We start from the raw sequence: 23,283 nt of genomic DNA on the forward strand, positions 1-23,283 counted from the left end.
AACAGAACCCCAAGAAATCCAACACATCATGAGGACATATTATGAACAACTATACTCAGTTAGGCTAGAGAACCCAGAAAAAAGTGACAGATTCTTGGAAAAATACCAGCTTCTAAGGCTAGAAAAGGAGGATTTAGGAAGCATAAACAGGCCAATCACCATGAAGGAAATTGAAACAGTAATTAAGAAACTCCCCAAGATAGCTTAATTTTAGACCCTAGTATGTACAAGGCCCTATATGTATGTACCTCTCCCCTCTATGTACCTCTACAATGTATGACTCCTCCATTGTATGCCCCACTCCACTGTGTCCACCCCCGCTGTACACATCCCATTGTATAAACCCCCACTATACGTATCCAACACTATTTGCACTCCTCTACTGCATGCACTCTTCCAATATATATTCATACACTTTCAATGCATATACTTTCCATTATATACTCATATTCCAATGCATACACTTTCCATTATATACACCTCATAGAGCACCACCACCAAATGTGGTCTTGGTCTCCTGGTCCTTAGCTCCATTGTCATCGTCAAGCATAAAGCCATCAACCCACATTATAGTTGAGCATTGCTGGAAGTAACCTAAACTAGCACCTTTGTACCCATCTGTAATACTGGAGGGACCATAAAAAGAAACCCTTTCAGTCACTGTATCTACAGTTACAGCATCTAAAAGAAGACAGACACAGACAGACAGGCAGAGACAGGGACAGAAACAGTGGGAAAATGACGATAGAGGCAAGCTAGAGAATGGGGTGGGAGGGAACCTTGGGATATAGGTGTCAGGAAATGTGCATTGATGAAGGGACGGTTGTTGGCCATTGTATAACTGAAACTCAACCATGAGCAACTTTGTAACTGTGTATCTTACAGTGTTTTGATTCTTAATAAAAAGAAGAAAAATGTAATCATCTCCCACTTACACCTGACATTGAAAAAATAGCATGGCTCCACTACGAAATTCCAAAAGAAAATGATAGCTGCTGTCTCTTCCCAGGTAGTCTCACCTAGGCTGTCAACTCTGAGGCTTTACCATAGTATTGGATCTGCCAAGGGGTCAGACTTGGAGGTGGATGAGGAACTGAGGACAGTAATGGAAAGAATGTTATAGTGGCAGTGGGACTGCTGTTGGAACATTGAATGCAAGAAACAACTATATTATGAATAATTTAGTAAACTGTGGTGCTTAAATAAGGTAATCAATTTTAAAAAATAGGTATCTTGAGTGATAGCACAGAATAAGGGCACTAACCTTGCATGCAACAGACCTGAGTTCAATCCCTGGCATAGCATATGGTCCCCAGAGACACCAGTAGTGATTCCAGAGGGCAGCGTCAGGAGTATCCCTCAGCATCTCTGGGTATATCTCAAAAACAAAAAATATGAAACAAAATAAAATCACACACCAATAGAATACTTGAAAACAATAGAAGGAAGAGTTCTCAGTCTTCTGTTTCTGCAAAGATATGGTGGAAGATCCATAAGAATTCAGAAAAGAAATACAATACTGAGAATTTTAAATGATGAACCATAAACAGTATCAGAGATTTTCTCTCTTCTACAATTTAAACACCAAAAGTATAAGAAATTACTTTTAGGGGTTGTTGATGAAAATAATAGAAACACCCAATTTGACAAGTGCCGAGAAATCTAAGTAGTTAGCAATCTACATTGAATAGGAGAGGTCCATCCAATCTAAAGTAGACTGATCAGATGTTCCCCCACTCACAATTTTGCAGTATGTTATGACTTAAACATATCCCTTTAGACTACAGCTTGAGCAAAATTAATTGTCTATAACCTCACATATTAGCCTGCATGAACAAATTTATAGGTTAACTATGCTCAGTAACAACCTCCATTGGCAGATTCCTGAGCCCACATATTTAGTAAGAAACACGAAATATTATTCAGCTTCATAGGGACAAAATAGCCTTTATGAATTTCAGGAAAAACTTTAAGCTACCAAAAGATTACTGAGTCAAAGTAGTTTAGGTTTATATTGAAATCTCTGCTAGATGGAATGCATTATCTATAGACGAAATAATTTAATTTTTTATACATCAGGGGACTTACTATTAATGTGAAATTTTAAGTCTTATAAAATGACAGAGTCATGGGTAAAATTATCAGTGGTAGTTTTTTACATAGTGCCATTCTAGTCTAATTTAAAAAAATGTCTGCAGTCATGGTTTCCTTATTTTTAATAGTCAAATCATAGTAGCAACCTAAATAACCATTAAAAGATAGATGGATAAAAAAAGTGAGAGGACCAGAGGAATAGTACAGTGTATTTGCCTTGCACACATCTCACTGTTTAATCCTCAGAACTACATATAATTCCCCAAGCACCTGCATGGGTGATCCCTGAGCACAGATCCTCTGCTATTACGATAAAAATTGTGCTCTGTGAAAGAAAATAGATAGAACTAAGGGTGACTATGCTGCATGAAATTAGTGAAGAGGTAAAAAGACAGCTATAGGATAATTTTACTCAGTTATATAAAGTAAATAAATGAAAGCAAAGAACAATCAGAAAACAACAAAAGTAAGTTCAAAACTGGTGGCTACCAAAGGGGTAGAAAAGTTGAGATGAATGACTAGAGGGATCTTTTTAGCGGTGGAATAACTTTGGAACTTTGGTGGTAGGTACGGTAAGTCCTAGAGAAAGATGGGACTGAAATTCTATTGTGTTAAAAAAAATTGACAAATTAACCTAAACAATAAAAATAACAAAAGAACAACAGTCAGAGGGAGCATTGCTGAATCACAGATTGATTTTATTTCATTTATTCACTAAGCTGTTGCTTGGGAGGGGAGTTGTAGACCTACAATGTGGTTATTATTGCAGTTGACAAATAGAACTGATATTCTAATTCCTACAACTTAAGGAAGATTGTCTTGGGTGAATTGTTTACTTACCTCACTGTTGACTTTTATTTTTGTTTATTTTAAAAAATAAAGTTGTCACTACGAGTCTGTTAAAATTTGTGTGCAGTCTTTTACTGAGGAGGTTATTCTCTTTCTACCCTTTCCTTCCTTCCCTTGGTTGTTTCAGTGTACCAAGGAAAACTAGATCAGATGTGGTAATGAGGATTATAGCAGCATAGCACATGGAGAGAGTAGATCAGCAATGAGGATAAGGCAGGAATAAACTAGAAGCCTCCGGCAACTGGGCCACATCCTGAGGCAGTAATATTCATATTTTGTTTGTTTGTTATTACTTTATTTAAACATCATGGTTTACTAAGTTGCTCATAATACAATTGTTTCTGGCATTTAATGTTTCCACACCAATCCCACCAACATGTTATGTTGCATCTAAATGGTAATGGAAAATTTTTTTAAAAATACTTCAGTAGAGAAAATTTGTGAAAGGTGTTATATTTCACTATTAAGTATAGTATTAAGTCATTGTCTGAAGGTTTACTAAATAGTTTCTATTTGAACACTTAGTGTCATTGGCTTTGTTTATTGACCATATATAGCTTCTATGCAACTTCACATATAACTTGGTGATTTCCTTTTGAGGTGTCAGTATTTATTTTTTACCTTAATGCCTTTTTTAAAATATATTTTTGTTTTTCTTTTATTATATATCTATATAGACATAGATATAACTTTTTATTTTCTCTCTTTTTCTTTCTTTCTTTTTTCTTTTTTTCTTCATTTAAACATCTTGATTACAAATATGATTGTGATTAGTTTTCAGTCATGTAAAGAACAACCCCCTTCACCAGTAAAGTTCTGTCAGTGCCCTGTGATCAGTGGAATAGGCTTGAATTCTCAGACAATGTTCCCCAGACATACAATCACCTAACTTTTGACAAAGGAGCAAGAAATTCTAAGTGGAGCAGGGAAAACCTCTTCAACAAGTGGTGCTGGCAGAACTGGTTAGCCACTTGCAAAAAAAGCGAACATAGACCCCTAGTTAACATCATGTACGAAGGTAAAATTCAAATGGATTAAAGACCTTGATATCAGCCCTGATGCCATAGGTATATAGAGCAACATGTCGGAAAACACTCAATGACAATGAGACTAAAGGCATCTTCGAGGAGGAAACTGCACTTTCCAAACAGATGGGAATACACTAAGCTGAGAAGCTTCTGCACCTCAAAAGACATAGTACCCAGGATACAAGAGCCACCCACCGTATGGGAGAAACTATTCACCCAATACCCATCAGATAAGGGGCTAATGTCCAAAATATACAGGGGTGTCAGTATTGAAAGCATAGCTGCATGCTCCAGGAAGTACAGGATTTGTGGAGTTGATATGATGAGCTGCCATAGCTATGGCTAGGAACATGTTTGTGGCTGCTGGGCTTCCAGAATTAGAGAGTCTGACCTACTTCATTTAGAGAAGACTCCAGTGTTCTCAGCCCCAAAACTGACTTACCTGGAGATTTTGTTGGTTAGTGTCTCTACAAATATCAATGGAAAAAGCAGTGAAGTTGGACCATTGGCATGATGGGGATGGTGGGTGTGGATGTAGCTGTAGAGGCTTTGATAGGGTGGAAAACAGTCATATTTTGGACACTCCTGGCTCTTTTTTACCTACCAATCTATTACACTATACATTTATGACACATTCACTATTCTATCATTTTTTAAGTTGAAAATTAAATAGGGTTCTAACTTGGCATGTGGTTGAACTGAATTTGATCCTTGGCACTCCATATAGTCTCTTGAGCCTCAGCAGGAAAGATCCCTAAGCACAAAGCCAGGAGGAAGCCTTGATCACAGCAAGGCATGGCCCCAGAACCTTCCTGCCCCCTCCCCAAATAAATTATAATAAGTATTCATAAGAACTACATTACTATTATTGCTCTGTACTTCATGATATAACTGCTATATTATCTAAATTTAAAAATGTGAATGTTTTAAAAAAAAGCTGATTTTTAATTTATTTAAAAATAAAATCGTTTTTATTCACTATTATTTTATCTCTTCTTCGTCTTCTTATACTCCAATCCTATCAGGTGTAACTAGCACTGTAGGGAGGGGATGTTAAAAATGAGTTTAAAATTTCACCAATCTTGGGCCCGGAGAGATAGCACAACAGCATTTGCCTTGCAAGCAGCCTAACAAGGACCTAAGGTGGTTGGTTCGAATCCCGGTGTCCCATATGGTCCCCCGTGCCTGCCAGGAGCTATTTCTGAACAGATAGCCAGGAGTAACCCCTGAGCACCGCTGGGTGTGGCCCAAAAACCAAAAAAAAAAAAAAAAGAGTTTAAAATTTCACCAATCTTACCAACAAAAACAGAGTTTATTATTAAGATTCCAAATAAACTCTTGTTGAAGTCAATATAATAATAGAAATGATTATAATAAGAATAAGATAATGTAATAGTAAAGTTTGACTTAAAATAATATACTACATTTCCCCCATTCAAATTTTAAAGGTTTTGTATTTTGTCAGAAAATGTCATTTCCATATTTTAACTTTTACTTCTGGTGGGTAAATATCTCTCCTCTAATTTTTCAGCCCGCTGCTCTCTTCTAGAAGCTAGACCTGGAATCAGCTCCCTCTGACATCCAGGTAGACTTTTGGGGAACATTGATGGAACTGATAAGGGCCATTTCAGAGGACCTTAAAAGCTACTTCAGAGTGGAATACAGCCCATTAGATTTTTCTGTCATGCATATGTGGAGGAAAAATATACCACCTAAGAGCCACTCAATTGTCCCTGTGACAGCAGCGGCTATTGTGTGTAGGAGGTGGGGGGCCAGTGGCACCGCGGAGTTTCTGCTCTGCTGGCTCCCAGGAGGCTCAGGTCCTGCGTCTTAACAGACGATGCTTTGTGATAGGCTGTCGGGGAGAAACAAGAACAACAACACGCTACCCAGTGGTTTGACAAGAAGGAGAAGCGCAACAAAAGAGGGACCCGCTGCAGTTTCCCGTTTCAGTCTACCATTCACTCCCACACACAAAGTTTAGCTTGCAGGGTTGGTGTCCTAATCACATCCGAACCTTGTTTAGGTTGCAGAGGCCGGCTCTGCAATTTTATTAGTGGACTTGTTTCCTGTACACTCCATTTCTGGCTGCTCTTAAATCTACAGAGGTTTGCTAGAGCTATACTAACTGAAATGTGGATAGAAATACATCAAGAAGCAAGTACCCAGGGTGTTTGATTTTTATATGCATACCGGTTGAATATGTTCTGTGTCCAGTCTGAACTAGTTTGAACACGGGGGCTTAATAGGTAAACTTGTTTTCGTTGTTTGCTTTGGACTACAGCAGACAGTGTTCAGAACTTGCTATGGTTCTGTGCTCAGTAATGACTCTTGTCTCAGGGCTCTTGGGACTACCTCTGGGGACCATATGGTGTGCTAGGGATCAAACCCAGGGTGACTGTGTGCAAAGCAAGTACTCTACCCATTACTATTGCTCCCTCCCCAATTTTTTTTCTTGGGGGGGGGGCATACAAAGCGACTGTCGGGTGTTACTCCTAGCTCTGCTTTCAGAAATTATTCCTGGCAGGCTGGAGAGCCTATGCAAAGACACATTCAAGGCAAACGCCTACCTGCAGTGCTTATAGCTCAGACCCCTTGGACTTTCCTTTATAAAACTTTATTTACCACGTTGTAGTGTACAGAGTTGCACACAACACAGTGATTGTTTGGGATATTCAATGTACGGTACCAATCTCACCACCAGTATGATTTGCCTCCACCATTTTCCCCAATTTCCCACGCCACCCAAGACTTCACCTTTAGCAGGCATAAAATAATTTATTTTATATTTTTGTTATAATAAAATAACTAATGAAATATCTAAAAAATACATCAGTAAAAGAAATTGCTATATCTCACAATGGCGATATTGAAGGTATTTTCTAATAGAGAACTAGTAAGCTCTTTGCTAGTTAAGCCTTCTGTATTATTGGTTTTGTTTATTGTACTTAGTTGGCATCTATACTACTTTCCCATCCAATTTGGTGAACTTGGAATGAGCTATCAGTATTGGGGAATTTAGAGGTGTCTAGGAACTCCACAAAATCTATAGAGCAGCGCTTATAAATTTCAGCACTTGGCTTTCCTTGCATCACTTCTGAGATTAGTCATGAAGCTGAAAGATGGATAGTTGTTATGTATAGTTGTGACTGTGTGATTTGGGTGTGGATGCTGGGTCTTCCACAGTACAGGTTTTAGGGGGAGGCTGTCACCTCAACTTGGGGAAGTCCTCAGAGTTCTCAGTCCAAAAATCTGAATTTTTTATGAGCTTGGATTAGCTGCAGACTTGGCTTAGTCACAAAGAAGTGCATAGTTGGTATAGTTTGCATGGCAGTGACTGTGATATATTGGTGCAAGTTCTGGAACTTTAGTAGGACACAGATTTGACCTGCCCTCCTTTCAAAGCTTTCAGCTCAAAGACCCATATACCTATGAATTTTAGAAACTTGTATCTCATCTCTTTTATGATCAGTAAAGCTGTGAATATGAGACATTGCATACATAGCATCAGCCCTGGGATATGGGGGCATAACAAGTAAGCTTGTTTTCAGTAGGATCCACACCCCAAAGTTCTTGAAAAGTTGGGATCACACCAGGACTCATTTTTACAGTACCTATGAAACATCTGGGAGGAGCACATGGTTCCAGAGATTAAACACAGTTACCCTTATGGCAGACATGTGCTATAATCTACCACTTCAGCTAACTCCAAGATCTAATTATTTTGTTTTGTATTAAAAAACTACTTTTTAAAAATGTCTATGCTTTGTGGTGGAGAAAAATGCAAGTTGATGGATAAAATTGAGGTATATGTCAAATAGTTCATAATGGAAATGTAATTCATGTAGAACAATAAACCTCCTAAAGAGATTCTTAGAAAAAAGAACTTCAGACTTGACCACAAGATGGTAGTAATTAAAAGGGCATGGTATTAGAATAAAGACAAACTCAGATTGGTAGAATAGGATAGAAAATCCGGAAACATATCTCAGGTATATAAGTTCTTCTTTAATAAGGAGCAAAAAGTTTGAAGTAGAATGAGAAAAGCCTCTTTAAGAAATTATGGGAAAATTGGTCAACTACTTGCAAGAAAATGAATTTAGACCTCTTTGTAACATCATGTAAAAAAAAAGTCAAACCAAATTGGTTTATAGATCTTGATATTAGACTTGAAAATATAAAGTACACAGAGGAAAATATAGGAAGAAATCCTTATGGTACAGGGCCGAAGCAATGGCACAGCAGTAGGGTGTTTGCCTTGAACTCTGCTGTACAGGGACAAACCCAGATTTGATCCCTGGCATCCCATATGGTCCCCCAAGCTAGGAGTGATTTCTGACCCCAGAGCCAGAAATAAGTCCTGAGCACTGCCGGGTGTGGCCCCAAAACAAACAAACAAAAATCCTTCTGGCATAAAGATATCATCAAAGATTGAACACTACTGACCAAGCAAATGGAAGCAAAGATAAACAAATTACTTACCAAAAACTCATACAACAAGATTCATATCAAAAATATATAAGGCACTGATAGAGCTTAACAAAAAAATAGAACTAGACTAAGTGGAGGGTAAAGACAGATGTAAAATATTAGAGGATAGGGATCAAGGGATTAAGGTACATTGGTGGTATTAAGAAAGGAAATACTAAATATTCAAACCACAGAGTCAACAACACTAAAATCGGAAGACTCAAACTTTAAGAATAAAACTTAAAATGGTGTCTATTATGATGGCAGATTGTGGAGAACATTGATGGCAGTATGACTGCACTGGTGAAGAGGGGTTGGACATTTTATGACTGAAACTGAACTATGAACATGTCTATAACACTGGTGCTTAAATAAAAATATTATTTTAAAAAGTTAAAGTATAGGGCCAGGAGAGATAGCACAGTGGCGTTTGCCTTGCAAGCAGCTGATCCAGGACCAAAGGTGGTTGGTTCGAATCCCGGTGTCCCATATGGTCCCCCGTGCCTGCCAGGAGCTACTTCTGAGCAGACAGCCAGGAGTAACCCCTGAGCACCGCCGGGTGTGGCCCAAAAATCAAAAAACAAACAAAAAAAAGTTAAAGTATAATCAGATATTACTTTCAACTATCTTTATAATACAAAATGAAAGAACCGGGGCCGGGCGGTGGCGCTAAAGGTAAGGTGCCTGCCTTGCCTGTGCTAACCTTGGAGGGACCGCGGTTCGATCCCCCGGCATCCCATATGGTCCCCCAAACCAGGAGCAACTTCTGAGCACATAGCCAGGAGTAACCCCTGAGCGTTACCGGGTGTGGCCCAAAAACCAAAAAAAAAAAAAAAAAAATGAAAGAACCTAGAAGAAAGTATAAATTCTTGAACTCTTATAACTTCTCAAGTTTGAACCAAGATGATCTAGAATACCTGAATATACCTATCATGCTCAAGGAAATTGAAATGATAATCAAGAAATTTTCCAAAAACAAGAGCCCAATCCCAGATAAATTTACTAGTGAATTCTTTCAAACCTTTAAATAGGATCTACTGCTGATCCTTTTCAAGCTCTTACAGGAATCTGAAGAAATGGAAGCACTCCCAAATGTTTTCTATGAAGCTGTCATCACCCTGATACTAAAAGCAGATAGAGACATCAAAAAATATAATTACAGGCTAATAAGTTTGATAAACATGATTCTAAGATACTCAACTAAATACTAGCAAATAGAATCCAACACTTTATCAAAAAGGTCATACACTATGATTGCATAGGATTCATCTCAAGAATACAAGGGAGGTTTAACATATGTAATTAAATCAATATAATACACCTCCTCAATAAAAGAAAAAAATTATATGATCATGTCACTACACGCAAAAGTAAAGTTTATATATATAAACCAGAACTTATTCATGACAAAAACTTTCAACAAAATAATAATTGTAGGAATTTTTCTCAATAATGTCAAGCAATTTAACAGAAGCCCATGACAAACAGTTACTCAGTAGGAAAAACTGAAAACTTCTTAAAATCTAGCACATGAGAAGGTTGCCCACTTCCACCATTTTTTATTAGTATTGAAATAACTTGCCATAAAATGGTATTTTTAAATATATTTCTCCTCTTTTCTATACCAAAATAGCAAACAGATCAGATATGAACAATAGATCTAAGAAAACAATACCATATACAATTGTGCCTCAGAAAATAAAAGTAGCTTGAAATCAATTTAACTAAATATATGAAAGACTTATACAAAGAAAATATAAAACAACACTTCAAGATATAAAAGAAGACACAAGAAATGGAGACACATCACTTGCTCATACATTGGGTATATTAACATAATTTACATGGAAATATTTCCCACAACACTGTACAAACATAATGCAATTCCTATAAATATACCTATAATATTTTTCAAAGAAATAAATTAAACATTCCTGAAATTCATATGGAATAATAAAACTTTGTGAATAGCTAAAGGAATCCTTGGGGAAATGAAAATATGGGACACTTTGGAATAGACTAGAGAATTCTGAGAATGACCTCCAGGTATACAATCAATTAATCTTTAATAAAGAAGTAAGAAATAGAAAGTGGAGCCAGAAAGGCCTCTTAAACTGTTCAACTATGTGCAAAAAGTGAACTCAAACCCCTCTTCAACACCTTGTATAAAAGTCAAATAAAAGTGGATTAAAGACCTTGATATTGACTTAAAACCATAAGATATAAAGAGGAAAATGTAGACAGAATAATCCATGAGAATGAAGCTAAAGATAACTATAAGAAAGAATCATCACTGTCAAAACAAAAGAAAGATAAACAAATGGAACTACATTAAATTAAGCATCTCTGAACCTTAAAAAATGTGGTGAGGAGACAGACTGTTCATGGAATGGGAGAAACTGACTCAATACTAATCTGATATGGGGTTAATATCTAAGATGAATAAGGCACTGGTAGAGCTCAACAACAAAAAATCTAACACCATCCAAAAATGGGAAGAGATGAATAGACATCTCCTCAAAGAAGAAATACAGATGGTCTAAAGCACATTAAAACTGCTCTACAATTTTTACTATCAAGGAGATAAAAATATAAGCTATCTCACACCACAGAGTTTGACACACATCACACAGAATAAGAACAACCCATGCTGATGTGTTTGCAGGGAGAAAGGAATTCTTTTTTAAATTAATATCTTTATTTAAACACTTTGATTACAAACATGATTATGGTTGGGTTTCAGTCATGTAAAGAACACCCCCCCCCCTTCACCAGTGCAACATTCCCATCACCAGTGTCCGAAATCTTCCTTCTCCCCACCCCATCCTCGCCTGTACTCTAAACAAGTTGATTCCAAGATATTTGAGTTTGTGTGACACTATTGTGAATGGGGTTGTATTCTTAATGTCCATTTCTACCTTATTACTATTGGTGTATAGAAAGGCCATTGATTTTTGTGTGTTAATTTTGTAGCCTGCCACTTTGCTATATGAGTCTATTGTTTCTAGAAGCTTTTTGGTAGAGTCTTTAGGGTTTTCTAAGTAGAGTATCATATCATCTGCAAACAGTGAGAGCTTGACTTCTTCCACTTCTTTTTTTTTTTTTTTTTTGGTTTTTGGGCCACACCCTGTGACGCTCAGGGGTTACTCCTGGCTATGCGCTCAGAAGTTGCTCCTGGCTTCTTGGGGGACCATATGGGACGCCGGGGGATCGAACCGCGGTCCGTCCTAGGCTAGCGCAGGCAAGGCAGGCACCTTACCTCCAGTGCCACCGCCTGGCCCCGACTTCTTCCACTTCTATCTGGATACCCTTGATATCTTTTTCTTTCCTAATCGCATAGTTCTTCCAATACTATTTTAAAGTGGTGTGGAGAGAGTGGTCAGCCTTGTCTTGTACCAGAATTTAAAGGGAAACCTTTCAGTTTTCTCCATTGAGGATAATATTTGCCATTGGCTTGTGGTAGATGGCCTTGACTATATTGAGAAAGGTTCCTTTAATTCCCGTCTTGCTGAGTGTTTTAATCAAGGATGGATGTTCGACCTTATAAATACTTTCTCTGCGTCTATTGATATGTTCATGTGATTTTTATTTTTCTTTTTGTTGATGTTCTGTATTATGTTGATAGATTTATGGAAGTTAAACGATATTTACATTCCTGGAATGAAACCTACTTGATCATAGTGAATAATCTTGATGAGGCATTGGATTCTATTTGCCAGGATTTTGTGAGGATCTTTGCATCTGTGTTCATTGGGAATAATGGTCTGTAATTTTATTTTTTGGTAACATCTCTGTCTGGTTTTGGTATCAAGGTGATATTGGCTTCATAAAATCTGTTTGGATGTGTCCCTGTTTTCTCAATTTCATAAAATAGTCTGGCTAGGATTAGTAGTAGTCCCTCTTGAAAGGTTTGAGAGAATTCATTTGTAAATCCACCTGGGCCTGGGCTTTTCTTTTTGAGCATACATCTGATTACCTTATAATTTCTTCACTAGTGATGGGAGTATTTAGATATGCTACATCCTCCTAACTTAACTGTGGAAGGTTATAAGAGTCCAAGAATTTATCCACTTCTTCCAGGTTCTCATGTTTAGTGGCATAAAGTTTATCATTGTAGTCTCAGATTACCCTTTGAATATGTGTAATATCTGTAGTGATCTCCCCCTTTTCATTTCTTATATGGGTTATCAAGTTTCTCTCTTTGTGAGTTTTGCCAGTGGTCTATCAATCCTGTGTATTTTTTTCAAAGAACCAACTTCTACTTTCGTTGATCTTTTAGATGGTTTTTTGGGTTTCCACTTCATTGATTTCTGCTCTCAGCTCTGTTATTTCCTTCTGTCTCTCTAAATTTGGTTCCTTTTTTTTTGAGCATTTTCTAATTTTATTAGCTGTGTCATTAAGCTGTTCAGGTATGCCCCTTCTTCCTGAGGTGTGCTTGCAAGGCTATAAAATTTCCTCTCAGGACTGCTTTTGCTGTGCCCCATAGATTCTGATAGTTAGTGTTTTCATTGTCATTTGTTGAGTAAAGTTTTGATTTCCTCTTTGATTTCATCTTGGACCCACTGGTTGTTCAGTAGCAGGCTGTTTAATTTCCAGTTGTCAAAGTTTCCTTGTGTGTCCCTTTGTATTTCACATCTAATGTCAGAGCATTGTGGTCAGCAAAGGTAGCCTGCAAAATTTCTATCCTCGGGGCCGGGCGGTGGCGCTGGAGGTAAGGTGCCTGCCTTACCTGCGCTAGCCTAGGAGACGGACCGCGGTTCGATCCCCCGGCGTCCCATATGGTCCCCCAAGCCAGGAGCGACTTCTGAGCGCATAGCCATGAGTAACCCCTGAGCGTTACCGGGTGTGGCCCAAAAACCAAAAAAAAAAAAAAAAATTTCTATCCTCTTGATTTTATGGATGTATGTTTTATGTGCCAGCATGTGGTCTATCCTGGAGAATGACCTATGTACATTGAAAAAGAATGTATATCCAGGTTTCTGGGGATGGAGTGTCCAATATATATATGTCATACATATGTTATATATTTCACATGTATGTCATATATATGTATATATATATTCTTATTCAATGTATATATACATATATAGTAGTTTTTGTTCTTCCATTCTCTTTTTAGGGCTAGTACATTTTTGTTGGGTTTTATTCTGGTTGACCTATCAAGTGCTGAGGTCTCCAACAATCATTATGTTATTATTGATGTCTTCTTTCAAATTTATCAATAATTGTATCAAATAATTTGCTGGTCTCTCATTGAGTGCGTATATGTTTAGTATTTTGACCTTTTTGTTTCACATATCCTTCGATTAGTACAAAGTGTCCATCTTTGTCCCTTACAACTTTTCTGAGTCTAAAGTTGGTGTCATCAGATATTAATATGGCCGCCCCAGCTTTATTAAGGGTGTTATTTGCTTGGATTATTTTCCTCCAGCCTTTGATTTTGAGTCTGTGTTTGTTCTGACTATTCAGTTGTGTTTTCTGTAGGCAGCAGAATACTGGGTTAATGATTTTTATCTATTTATCCACTATGTGTCTCTTTATTGGTGCATTTAGTACATTGACATTGAGGGAGATGATTATCATAAGATTTAATGTCATCTTTGTGTATAAGTTTGGTTGGTTGTTTGTCTCTCTTGTCTTAAAGTAGACCTTTCAGTTTTTCCTTTAAGGCAGGTTTTATATCTGTGAAGTTTTTGAGATATTGCTTATCCGTGAAGCTATGTATCCTTCCTTCAAATCTAAATGTGAGTCGAGCTGGGTGCAGTATTCTAGATGAAGCCTCCATTTCATTCAGTCTTGTCACAATATCCCACCACTGTCTTCTGGCCTTGATAGTTTCTAGTGACATGTCTGCTATAAATCTTATGGATGTGCCTTTGAATGTAACTTCCCTTTTTTGCTGCTTTCAGTATTCTATTTCTATCTGTAGGATTCATCATTGTGACTAGGCTGTGTCTTGGGGTGTTTTTTTTTGGGGGGAGGGGGTGTCTCTTTTAGCTGGTACTCTTCGGGCATGCAGGATTTGATTGCATGCAGTCTTTAGCTCTGTGAGTTTCTCTGTGATGATGTTTTTGTTGATTCTTCCTGGGCATCCCTTCCTGGGCCTCTGGGACTACAATGATTCTTATGTTGTTTCTGTTGAGTTCATCAAAGACTTCTATTTTCATCTGTTCACATTCTTTGAGTACTTTTTCCATTGTATGATCATTTGACTTAAGGTTCTTTTCCAGTCTCTTCTGCTGTATGGAGTTGTTCTGTATTTGATCTTTCAGTTCACTGATTCTGTCCTTAGCTGTTGTTACCCTGCTGGAGAGGCTGTCCATTAAGTTTTTTAGTTTAGCTACCATGTTTTTCAGATCTGTTATTTCAGTTTAGAGTTTTCTGACTTCTGTCTTTGTGTTCTGTTCAGCTAGAGCTATATTTTCTTTGATTTCCATGAGGATCCTCCATATTTCTTTTTTTTTTTTTTTGCTCATGGCAAAAAAAATGGCACCCAGTCTTCAGATTTTTTAAATATAATATTTATTTTAATCATAGTGGCTTACATATCATTGATGATAATATTTTAGGTACATATTAACATAAAAGCAGGGGGGTTCCCATCACCTCTGCTCCTGTCCTACCTTCAATATCCTCCATTCTTCAGATTTTTAAATGCTCACATGAAATTTTAGAAAGGAGGCTACTATTTTTCCTTTTTTAAAACTTTTATTATTGTTTAGTATTTTATATATATAAAAGACCCTTCACCAGTACCATTCCCATCACCAATGTCCTAAGTGTCCCTCTTCCTCACCCCACACCGGCCTGTACTCTACACAGGCTTTCTACTTCCCTCATTCAGTCACATTTTGTTATGATGGTTCTCAGTGTAATTATTTCTGTGACTGCACCCATCACTCTGTCTGGTGAGCTTCGTATCGTGAGCTGGACCTTCCAGTCCTCCTCTATTTTCTCTCTGAGAATCATTGATTCTCAAAATTTCTATTCTAAACTCCTTATCTGAGAGGTTAATCAGATAGTTTGGTATTTTTTGTGTCATCAGAGCTATCATCTTCATTCTCTGTGCAGGGTGTTTGCCTGCGAGGTTTCTCCATTGTCACACTTGTAGTGTGATATATTTCTGTGTGTTATGGAGTTTATTCATTAGAAAAAGCACACAACCATGAAGTGAAGTGGAGTGGCCATGCTCTTCTGGAGCCTCTAGGACAGCGATTTTGCTAGGCCTTTCTTGGCCCACTCAGGAGAGGTTCAGGACACAGGACAGTAGAAAAACATGCACAGGAGACATGCACAGTCTCTCCCAATTCGTAATCACACAGCAGGGACAGATTCTTCCTGCTTGATTTTACAGACAAAGGATCTGCATTTCTTCAAGTTACCGCTGATGGCCAATTTTCACTCACAGACTCAGTCTTCCTTGGTTTTTTGGCCTGGGCAACTCTAGGAGAGCGATTTTGCTGGGCCCTTCTCGGCCCACTCAGGAGAGGTTCAGGACACAGGACAAGAGAGAAACGTGCACAAGTGACACACACATACACACAGTCTCTCCCAATCGATAATCACACAGCAGGGGCAGAGTTCTCTGGCCTGACATCACAGAATAGGACCTGCCTTTCTGCAATTTACTGCTGATAGCCGGTTTTCACTCTAGGACACAAATTGGCTTTCCAGCTCTAGGAGAGCGATTTTGCTGGGCCTTTCTCAGCCCATTCAGGAGAGGTTCAGGACACAGGACAGTAGGGAAACATGTACAGCCCACAGCAAATGTACAGTCTCCCCCAGTTGGTAATCATACAGCAGGGGCAGATTCCTTCAGCCTGACATCACAGACAGAGGACCTGCTTTTCTGCAATTTTCTGCTGATAGCCAGTTTTCCAAGAAAGGGATTCTTATTCACTGCAGTGGGGATGTAGATTGGCCCGGCCTTTTTGGAAACAATATAGACATTCCTCAAAAAATGGGGGGTGGAGGGAGAAAGAAAAATTGCTCTTTTATATGACCCATCAATTCCATGCCTACGAATATATGCTAGGAGCCCAAAGCACAATGCAGAAAAGTCCTCTTCATTCTTACGTTTATCACAACAGTATTCACGATAGCCAGAATCTGAAAACAACCCAAGTTCTCAAGAAAAGGTGAGTGGATAAAGTAACAGTGGTACATCCACCAAGCTGTTAGTAAAAAATTTGCTCATACAAGGCTGAGAGAAATGAGACACAGGGTGAGGGATACACGTGATACGATCAAAATTATTTGTCATATATATATGGTTTATATATAAATATATAATATATATATTTGGTTTTTGGGTCACACCCGGCAGTGCTCAGGGGTTACTTCTGGCTCTACGCTCAGAAATCACTTATGGCAGGCTCCGGGGACCACATGGACTGACGGGATTTGAACCACAGTCCTTCTACACCTAAGGCAAATGCCCTACCTCTGTGCTATCTCTCTGGCCCCCATTTTGTCATATATTAAGAAGATGATATGATAATAATATCCAGAGACAATAGAAATGAGGGTCAGGAGGGCCAGTCCTTGGTAAGGTAGTTTGTCACAAATAGTGGGAGAGTGCTGTTAGGGCAGAGAAGGGAACACTATGACAATGATAGTTGGAAATTATCACTCTGGACAAGACCTGGGTGCTGAAAGGAGATAAAGTTATATGCATGGTACCCCTTCATTAATAATATTGCAAACCACAGTGTCTAAAAGGGGCAATGGGGAAAAAGAGAGAAAGAAAGAATAAAAATATCTGCCACATAGGCATGTGGGGCGAGGGGCTTGGGAACATTCATGTGGGAAATATGCACTGGTGAAGGGTGGTGTAGATTGTCTGAAACTCAATCATGAACATCTTTGTAAGTGTAAAAAAGCACAACAATATTATGAAAAACCTTGTAAACAACATTGATTAAATAAGGTAATTTTTGAAAGTAAAAAAAAAAAAGGTGCACAAGAATGTCCCTGGATTTCCTTTTATTTGAGCCATTTTAGTCTTTCTCTTTAAATCTCCAAATCACCTCCCCTCCATGGCTATTGAACTTATCTCATTCTTCCCTAAGAAAAGAACAGTTATCAGCTGGAATCACCCTCAGCCTCCCACAATGGACTTTACTTACTTAACTGAATCTAAGCTCACATTCTCTTCCTTCCTCTTATTACAATTGTTGCAGTGATTGTAAATGCCACCATCTCCATTTAGTTTCTGTGTTTTATCGCTTTTTCTATGTTCATGAAACTTAAGCCTGAAATCCTGTGACTCTCCGTGTAGCATTAAATTCTGTCAACTAGATCATCCAAGCAAACATCAATATATAAATTCAAATTTTTAGGAGGGATTTTGGACCATACTTGGTTACTCTCAGGGTTTACTCCTGACTCTGTGCTCAAAGATCACTCCTGTGGCAGTAGTTTGAAAACAATATGGGTTCCAGGCATGAAAATCTGGCATGAAAGGCAAGTTCCCTACCCCTGTGCTATTTCTCTGACATCCCAATTTAAAAAATATTATTCCTACCTTTGATCTTATATTATCTTTTAACTATCAGCTTATTTATCTGAACATTTCACAGCAAAATATATTTATATTTCTATATTTAATAATGTCCTTTTACCATCTATCTTTTATCCTTAGCCATCTAGTCAGATTTATCTCCTACCTAATCCCTGAAATTGTATTTGTCAGGGTTGGAATTATGGCTTAAATTGGAAAATAACATTTATTAACTGACTGGAACTATAAAATAAAAAAAATCAAAGACTAAAACAAATAGAGTGATATGTCTTGTTTATGATTTGGAAGATTTTGTAGGTATTAGAAATTAACAAAAGACATTCTATGAATTGATCTTTATTCTTGACAGAATCCTAGACAAAATCCCTTTGGAATTTTTAGATATAAGAAGTTCAATTAGGGGCCGGAGAGATAGCACAGCGCTAAGGCGTTTGCCTTGCATGCAGAAGGACATTGGTTCGAATCCCAGCATCCCATATGGTCCCCAGAGCCTGCTGGGGGTGATTTCTGAGCTTAGAGCCAGGAGTAACCCCTGAGCGCTGCTGGGTGTGACCCAAACCCCCCCCCAAAATTCCAATTAAAACTAAAATCTAATCATTTTCTCAATGAAAATCATAATCACTGCTCTACCACTCCACTACAACTCTCTAGAGACACTAATCTAGCCAAACTCCAGGTATGAAGGTATTTGGACTGATATCATCATAACATTTTTGGAGTGAGTTTAGGCAATATAACCCTTCCCACTTTTTCATACTTCTGGAAGATCTAGTAGCTGAAAACACACCCACAAAAGCCTCTGTAACACAAATAGTGCTTGGAATCCCTGGACCATGAGACCAAATTTGCTGCCATGCAACAACTTCAATTTTGCTTAATACTGTCATCCCCAAAAGTATGCACCAATTTAGATGTCAATATGTAGTTGGAGTCACTTAATGTTCAGAAACAAATGAAATAATAGAGTAGAATGGTCAGCTAACAAGAGCTTACTAAATTTTCTGACAATGACTTAATGACTTCATTGGAAATACAATCATTTTTCATAAATATAGTTGTCACTTACTTTTTCTTCTCTTCTCTTCCTTCTCTTATTCTTTTTATTCATTTTTTAAATAATTTTGTTCTGAATTATCTAGAAACAAATGTATTAGGATCAACTATGTCAATTATGTGGCAATGTTATTTAAGTAAAGAAAATTTAAAAGGGGGCCGGGCGGTGGTGCTAGAGGTAAGGTGTCTGCCTTGCCTGCGCTAGCCTAGGACGGACCGCGGTTAGATCCCCCAGCATCCCATATGGCCCCCCAAGCCAGGGGCAACTTCTGAGCACATAGCCAGGAGTAACCCCTGAGCGTCACCGGGTGTGGCCCAAAAACAAAACAAAAACAAAAAAAAGAAAATTTAAAAAAGGATAAGTTAATGACCATCATAAAATGCAAAGTTTGAAGGAAATTACTAGGTAAACTAAAAGCAATGGCATAAATTGGGGATTCTTAGATACCCCTTTGCCCCAAAATATAGGGAGGAGTGCAAAGGAGTGATTTCCAACAGAACTAAAATCACCTTAGGATAATTAACAAGAAGATGTAGGAAGGGGTTATAAAATAAGAAGGCAGTAAATTAGCTTTTGCTTTTCTTGTTTTTGTTTTTTTCTGTTTTTTGTTTTTGGGCCACATTTGGTGATGCTCAGGGGGGCTTGGCGGGGGACCATATGGGGTGCTAGGGGATCAAATGGTCTGTCCTAGGTCAGCCTCATGCAAGGCAAATGCCCTACCTCTGCACCATGGCTCATGCCCCTTGTTTGTTTGTTTTTTAAGAAAATAAAAACAAGTTAGATGAATATTTTTAAACTACATTTTTAAACTACTATATATTTAAATTAAAATACATAAATTTGTATTTGGTAATTTTAAAAAATCTGAAAATTTAAGATTTTCACCTAAAATGGACTAATACTGTGAAATAACATTTTTGTAAAGGGTATGTAAAATGGCAGATAACCATCAGTTGTTAAAATCATTAACCACTAAAAAATACTAGTTAAATCTACAATGAAGCATTACTACTCATATATTACAATTATTTAAAAATGAAGGACTATATCATGTCCTTAAAATAATGTTGATTAACTAAAACTCTCATTGCCGGTGGTAAGATAAAAAGTAGACATTCTGAATAGTTTGAGTTTCCTTAGCAATACAAATATACACTTATCATATCACACAACAACTACACACTTGTACAGTTTTTACAGAGAATTAAAAATATTTTCACATGGGTCAGGAGAGACAATATATAGGATAAGTTACTTGCCTTATATGTATTTGACCTGGCATTAATCTTTAGCATTATGGTGCCCTGATAAACAGCAGGAGTGATCCCTGAGCATGGTGTTATGGAAGAAAAAGAGAGGAAAAAAAGAGGAAGGAAGGAAGGAAGGAAGGAAGGAAGGAAGGAAGGAAGGAAGGAAGGAAGGAAGGAAGGAAGGAAGGAAGGAAGGAAGGAAGGAAGGAAGGAAGGAAGGAAGGAAAAAATGAAAACTATTTTTGAAGGTTTATCAGGGGTCCTCAAACTTTTTAAACAGGGGGCCAGTTCACTGTCCCTCAGACCATTGGAGGGTCTGACTATAGTAAAAACAAAACTTATGAACAAATTCTTATGCACACTGCATATATCTTATTTTGCAATGAAGAAACAAAACAAATACAAATACAATATGTGGCCCGCAGCCCATAGTTTGAGGACCACTGGTTGTTCCCTTCATCTTCTATTCAATAGAAGCCACCTCTTCAGTACCAGCTGCATTTAAGAGACACAATGGTGACATCAAGTGAATGCATTTGGCCATACTAACTGTCTGGTTTCAAGGAACCATTTAACTCTGACAAATGGGAAATTGTGGCCATCAACAACCCCTTCATGGACCTCTACTACATGGTATACACGTTCCATTATGATTCCACCCACAGCAAGTTTAATGGCACAGTCAAGGCTATGAATGGGAGCTTGTCACCAATGAAAAGCTCTGCCTTCCAGGACCAAAATCATTCCTATATCAACTGAAGTAATGCTGGTGCTCAGTATATCCTGGAGTCCACTGGATCTTCACTGCCCTGCAGAAGACTGAGGCTCACTTCAAGAGCAAAACCATAAGGGTCATCATCTCTTCCCCTTTTGCTAATGTCCCCATGTTTGGTTGTGCATGAACCATGAAAAGTACAATTCCCTCAAGATCATCAGCAATGTCTCCTCCACTACCAGCTGTTTGGGCCTCTTGCCAAGATCACCAATGACAACTTTGCATCAAAGAGGATATCATGACCACAATGTATGCAACTACTAACCAGAAGGCCTTCTATGGCCTCTCTGCAAAGCTGTGGTGTGATTGATCAAGGCATAGCCCAGAACACCATCCCTTGGTGCCACGGTCCTTTCCAAGGCTGTGAGCAAGGTCATTCTGGAGTGGAACAGGAAACTGACCAGAATAGCCTTCCATGTCCCCACTCCCAATCCTATCATGGATCTTATTTGCCACCTGAAGAAAGCTGCCAAATATGACAATATCAACAAAAATCATTAAATATTATCACAAGAATCTCTCAAAACATTTTGGGCTCTCTCCTGAGACTTTAATAGTGATACCCACTACTCCACCTTTGATGCTGATGTTGGCATTGCCTTCAAAGATCACTTTGTCAAGCTCTCTTCCTACTATGACAATTAATTTAGTGAGAGAAACAGAGTCATAGGGTTATCAGCCTCATGGTAACTACAAGCTTTAGGACGATTTGTCCCAGTGAGAGCACTAAAAGGTAAAGAAGGGTCCTCAGCATCTGAGAAGTCCTGTACTGATTCATTCAACACATTCAGGAGGTTATTCAATCTCCTGACCTCAACAGATTTAATCCTAGACCTCACAAAGAAAGGGGGGACTTAAGGAGATCTACCTTTGCATCATCAATAAAACATACCCACCAAAAACATATTTAGGTATTTTTGTGCCTGCACTGTCCATTTGATTGAACTTTGCACTTACAAATTATGATACAAATGATTAAAATTAAATATAGGTGCAATAAAAGTCCGTTTACCTATAACAAATAACTGATTACACCCTAAATGTTGGTCAAAACAAACAAGCAGAGAAATTTTTACTTTCTATTGCTGAAACTTATCTTAGTAACCATACAGGTTTTTATTTAAGCTGTCAACATTTATTCTGAACTGTGAGTTACAAATGGAATCTTTGTCACAAATAAACAGAGGAGACACTGTCTAAATTTGAGAGAGGTTGGGGAACAGAATCAGAACAAGAAATGAAAAGTTGGATGTATTATGTCAAACAGAAGAAAGTATAGTATATTTTATCCCATATTTTGAATAGCTATAGCAGAATTCTTCCCTTTGTGATCCTTTCGCTTCTTTGAGTTTTTCCCTGTATTCAATAGCATTTCAATACAAATTATCGTATTATTTTGCAAAAACACTTTGTGTTCCTTGGCGGTTTTATTCACCTAATTAATGTTAAAAAGGAATTACTGAAAGCGAATATTGCTAGAAATAATTTCCAAACTGAAACTTATACACTTGAAAGTTGATTCCTAGAAAAATGATTTGGCTTTATAAAAATGAAGCAATCTATCAGCTCTAAAGACCCAGACATAAGCCTGCTAGGATTTCTTTTTCACATGAAATTACTGCTATGATTGATTCTTATTAACCATGGAAGGGGGGAATGGTAAGACTTAATCAAAGACTGAACTAGAATGCAACATTGTCTGAAATGATTCTTTTTGTTGTGTAATAGTTGAAAGACAAATTAAATCTGTTAGAATCCAATGAAATGCTAATTTTCTCTCTTTATCAGCATACTTTAACTAAATTACTATTTTGTGCTTTAGACCATTAACTTCTTTCAAATTCTGATGATTAAATAGAGACTTAATATTTCATTTTATCCCGATTTACCATAGAAGACTGCTGGTAAGAATTACTGGGTTGAATCCTTAAAGATAGTATGATGTGCTGCTGATTAAAACAATGTATGAATTGCTTGACTTCAACTTTGGTTCAATCTCCAATATCTCATATGGCCCTCTGAGTCCTGTCAGAAAAGATCCCTGAGCACAAAGTCAGGAGTAAGTCCTGAGCACCACCACCACGTGTGACTCCAAAATTTAAATCAAGTTTTTCAAAATATGACAGTCTTACCACCTCAGCCTTTCATAGGTGACTTTCTTTGAGAATGTTTACCCCACACAGCTATTAGCACGACTGGCATCCCAGGAAAATATTGTCTGTTCTCACAATAATGTGAGT

The 23,283-nt window shown here is 37.8% G+C and overlaps 1 pseudogene; it reads left to right on the forward strand.

Annotated features, from left to right (window-relative positions):
* LOC126032225 (glyceraldehyde-3-phosphate dehydrogenase-like) overlaps positions 1-21,733 on the forward strand; it is a 139,603-nt pseudogene extending 117,870 nt beyond the window's left edge.
* Positions 21,734-23,283: the final 1,550 nt, after the last annotated feature.

This window comes from Suncus etruscus, chromosome 16 (assembly GCF_024139225.1).
Source record: "Suncus etruscus isolate mSunEtr1 chromosome 16, mSunEtr1.pri.cur, whole genome shotgun sequence".
NCBI lineage: Eukaryota > Metazoa > Chordata > Mammalia > Eulipotyphla > Soricidae > Suncus > Suncus etruscus.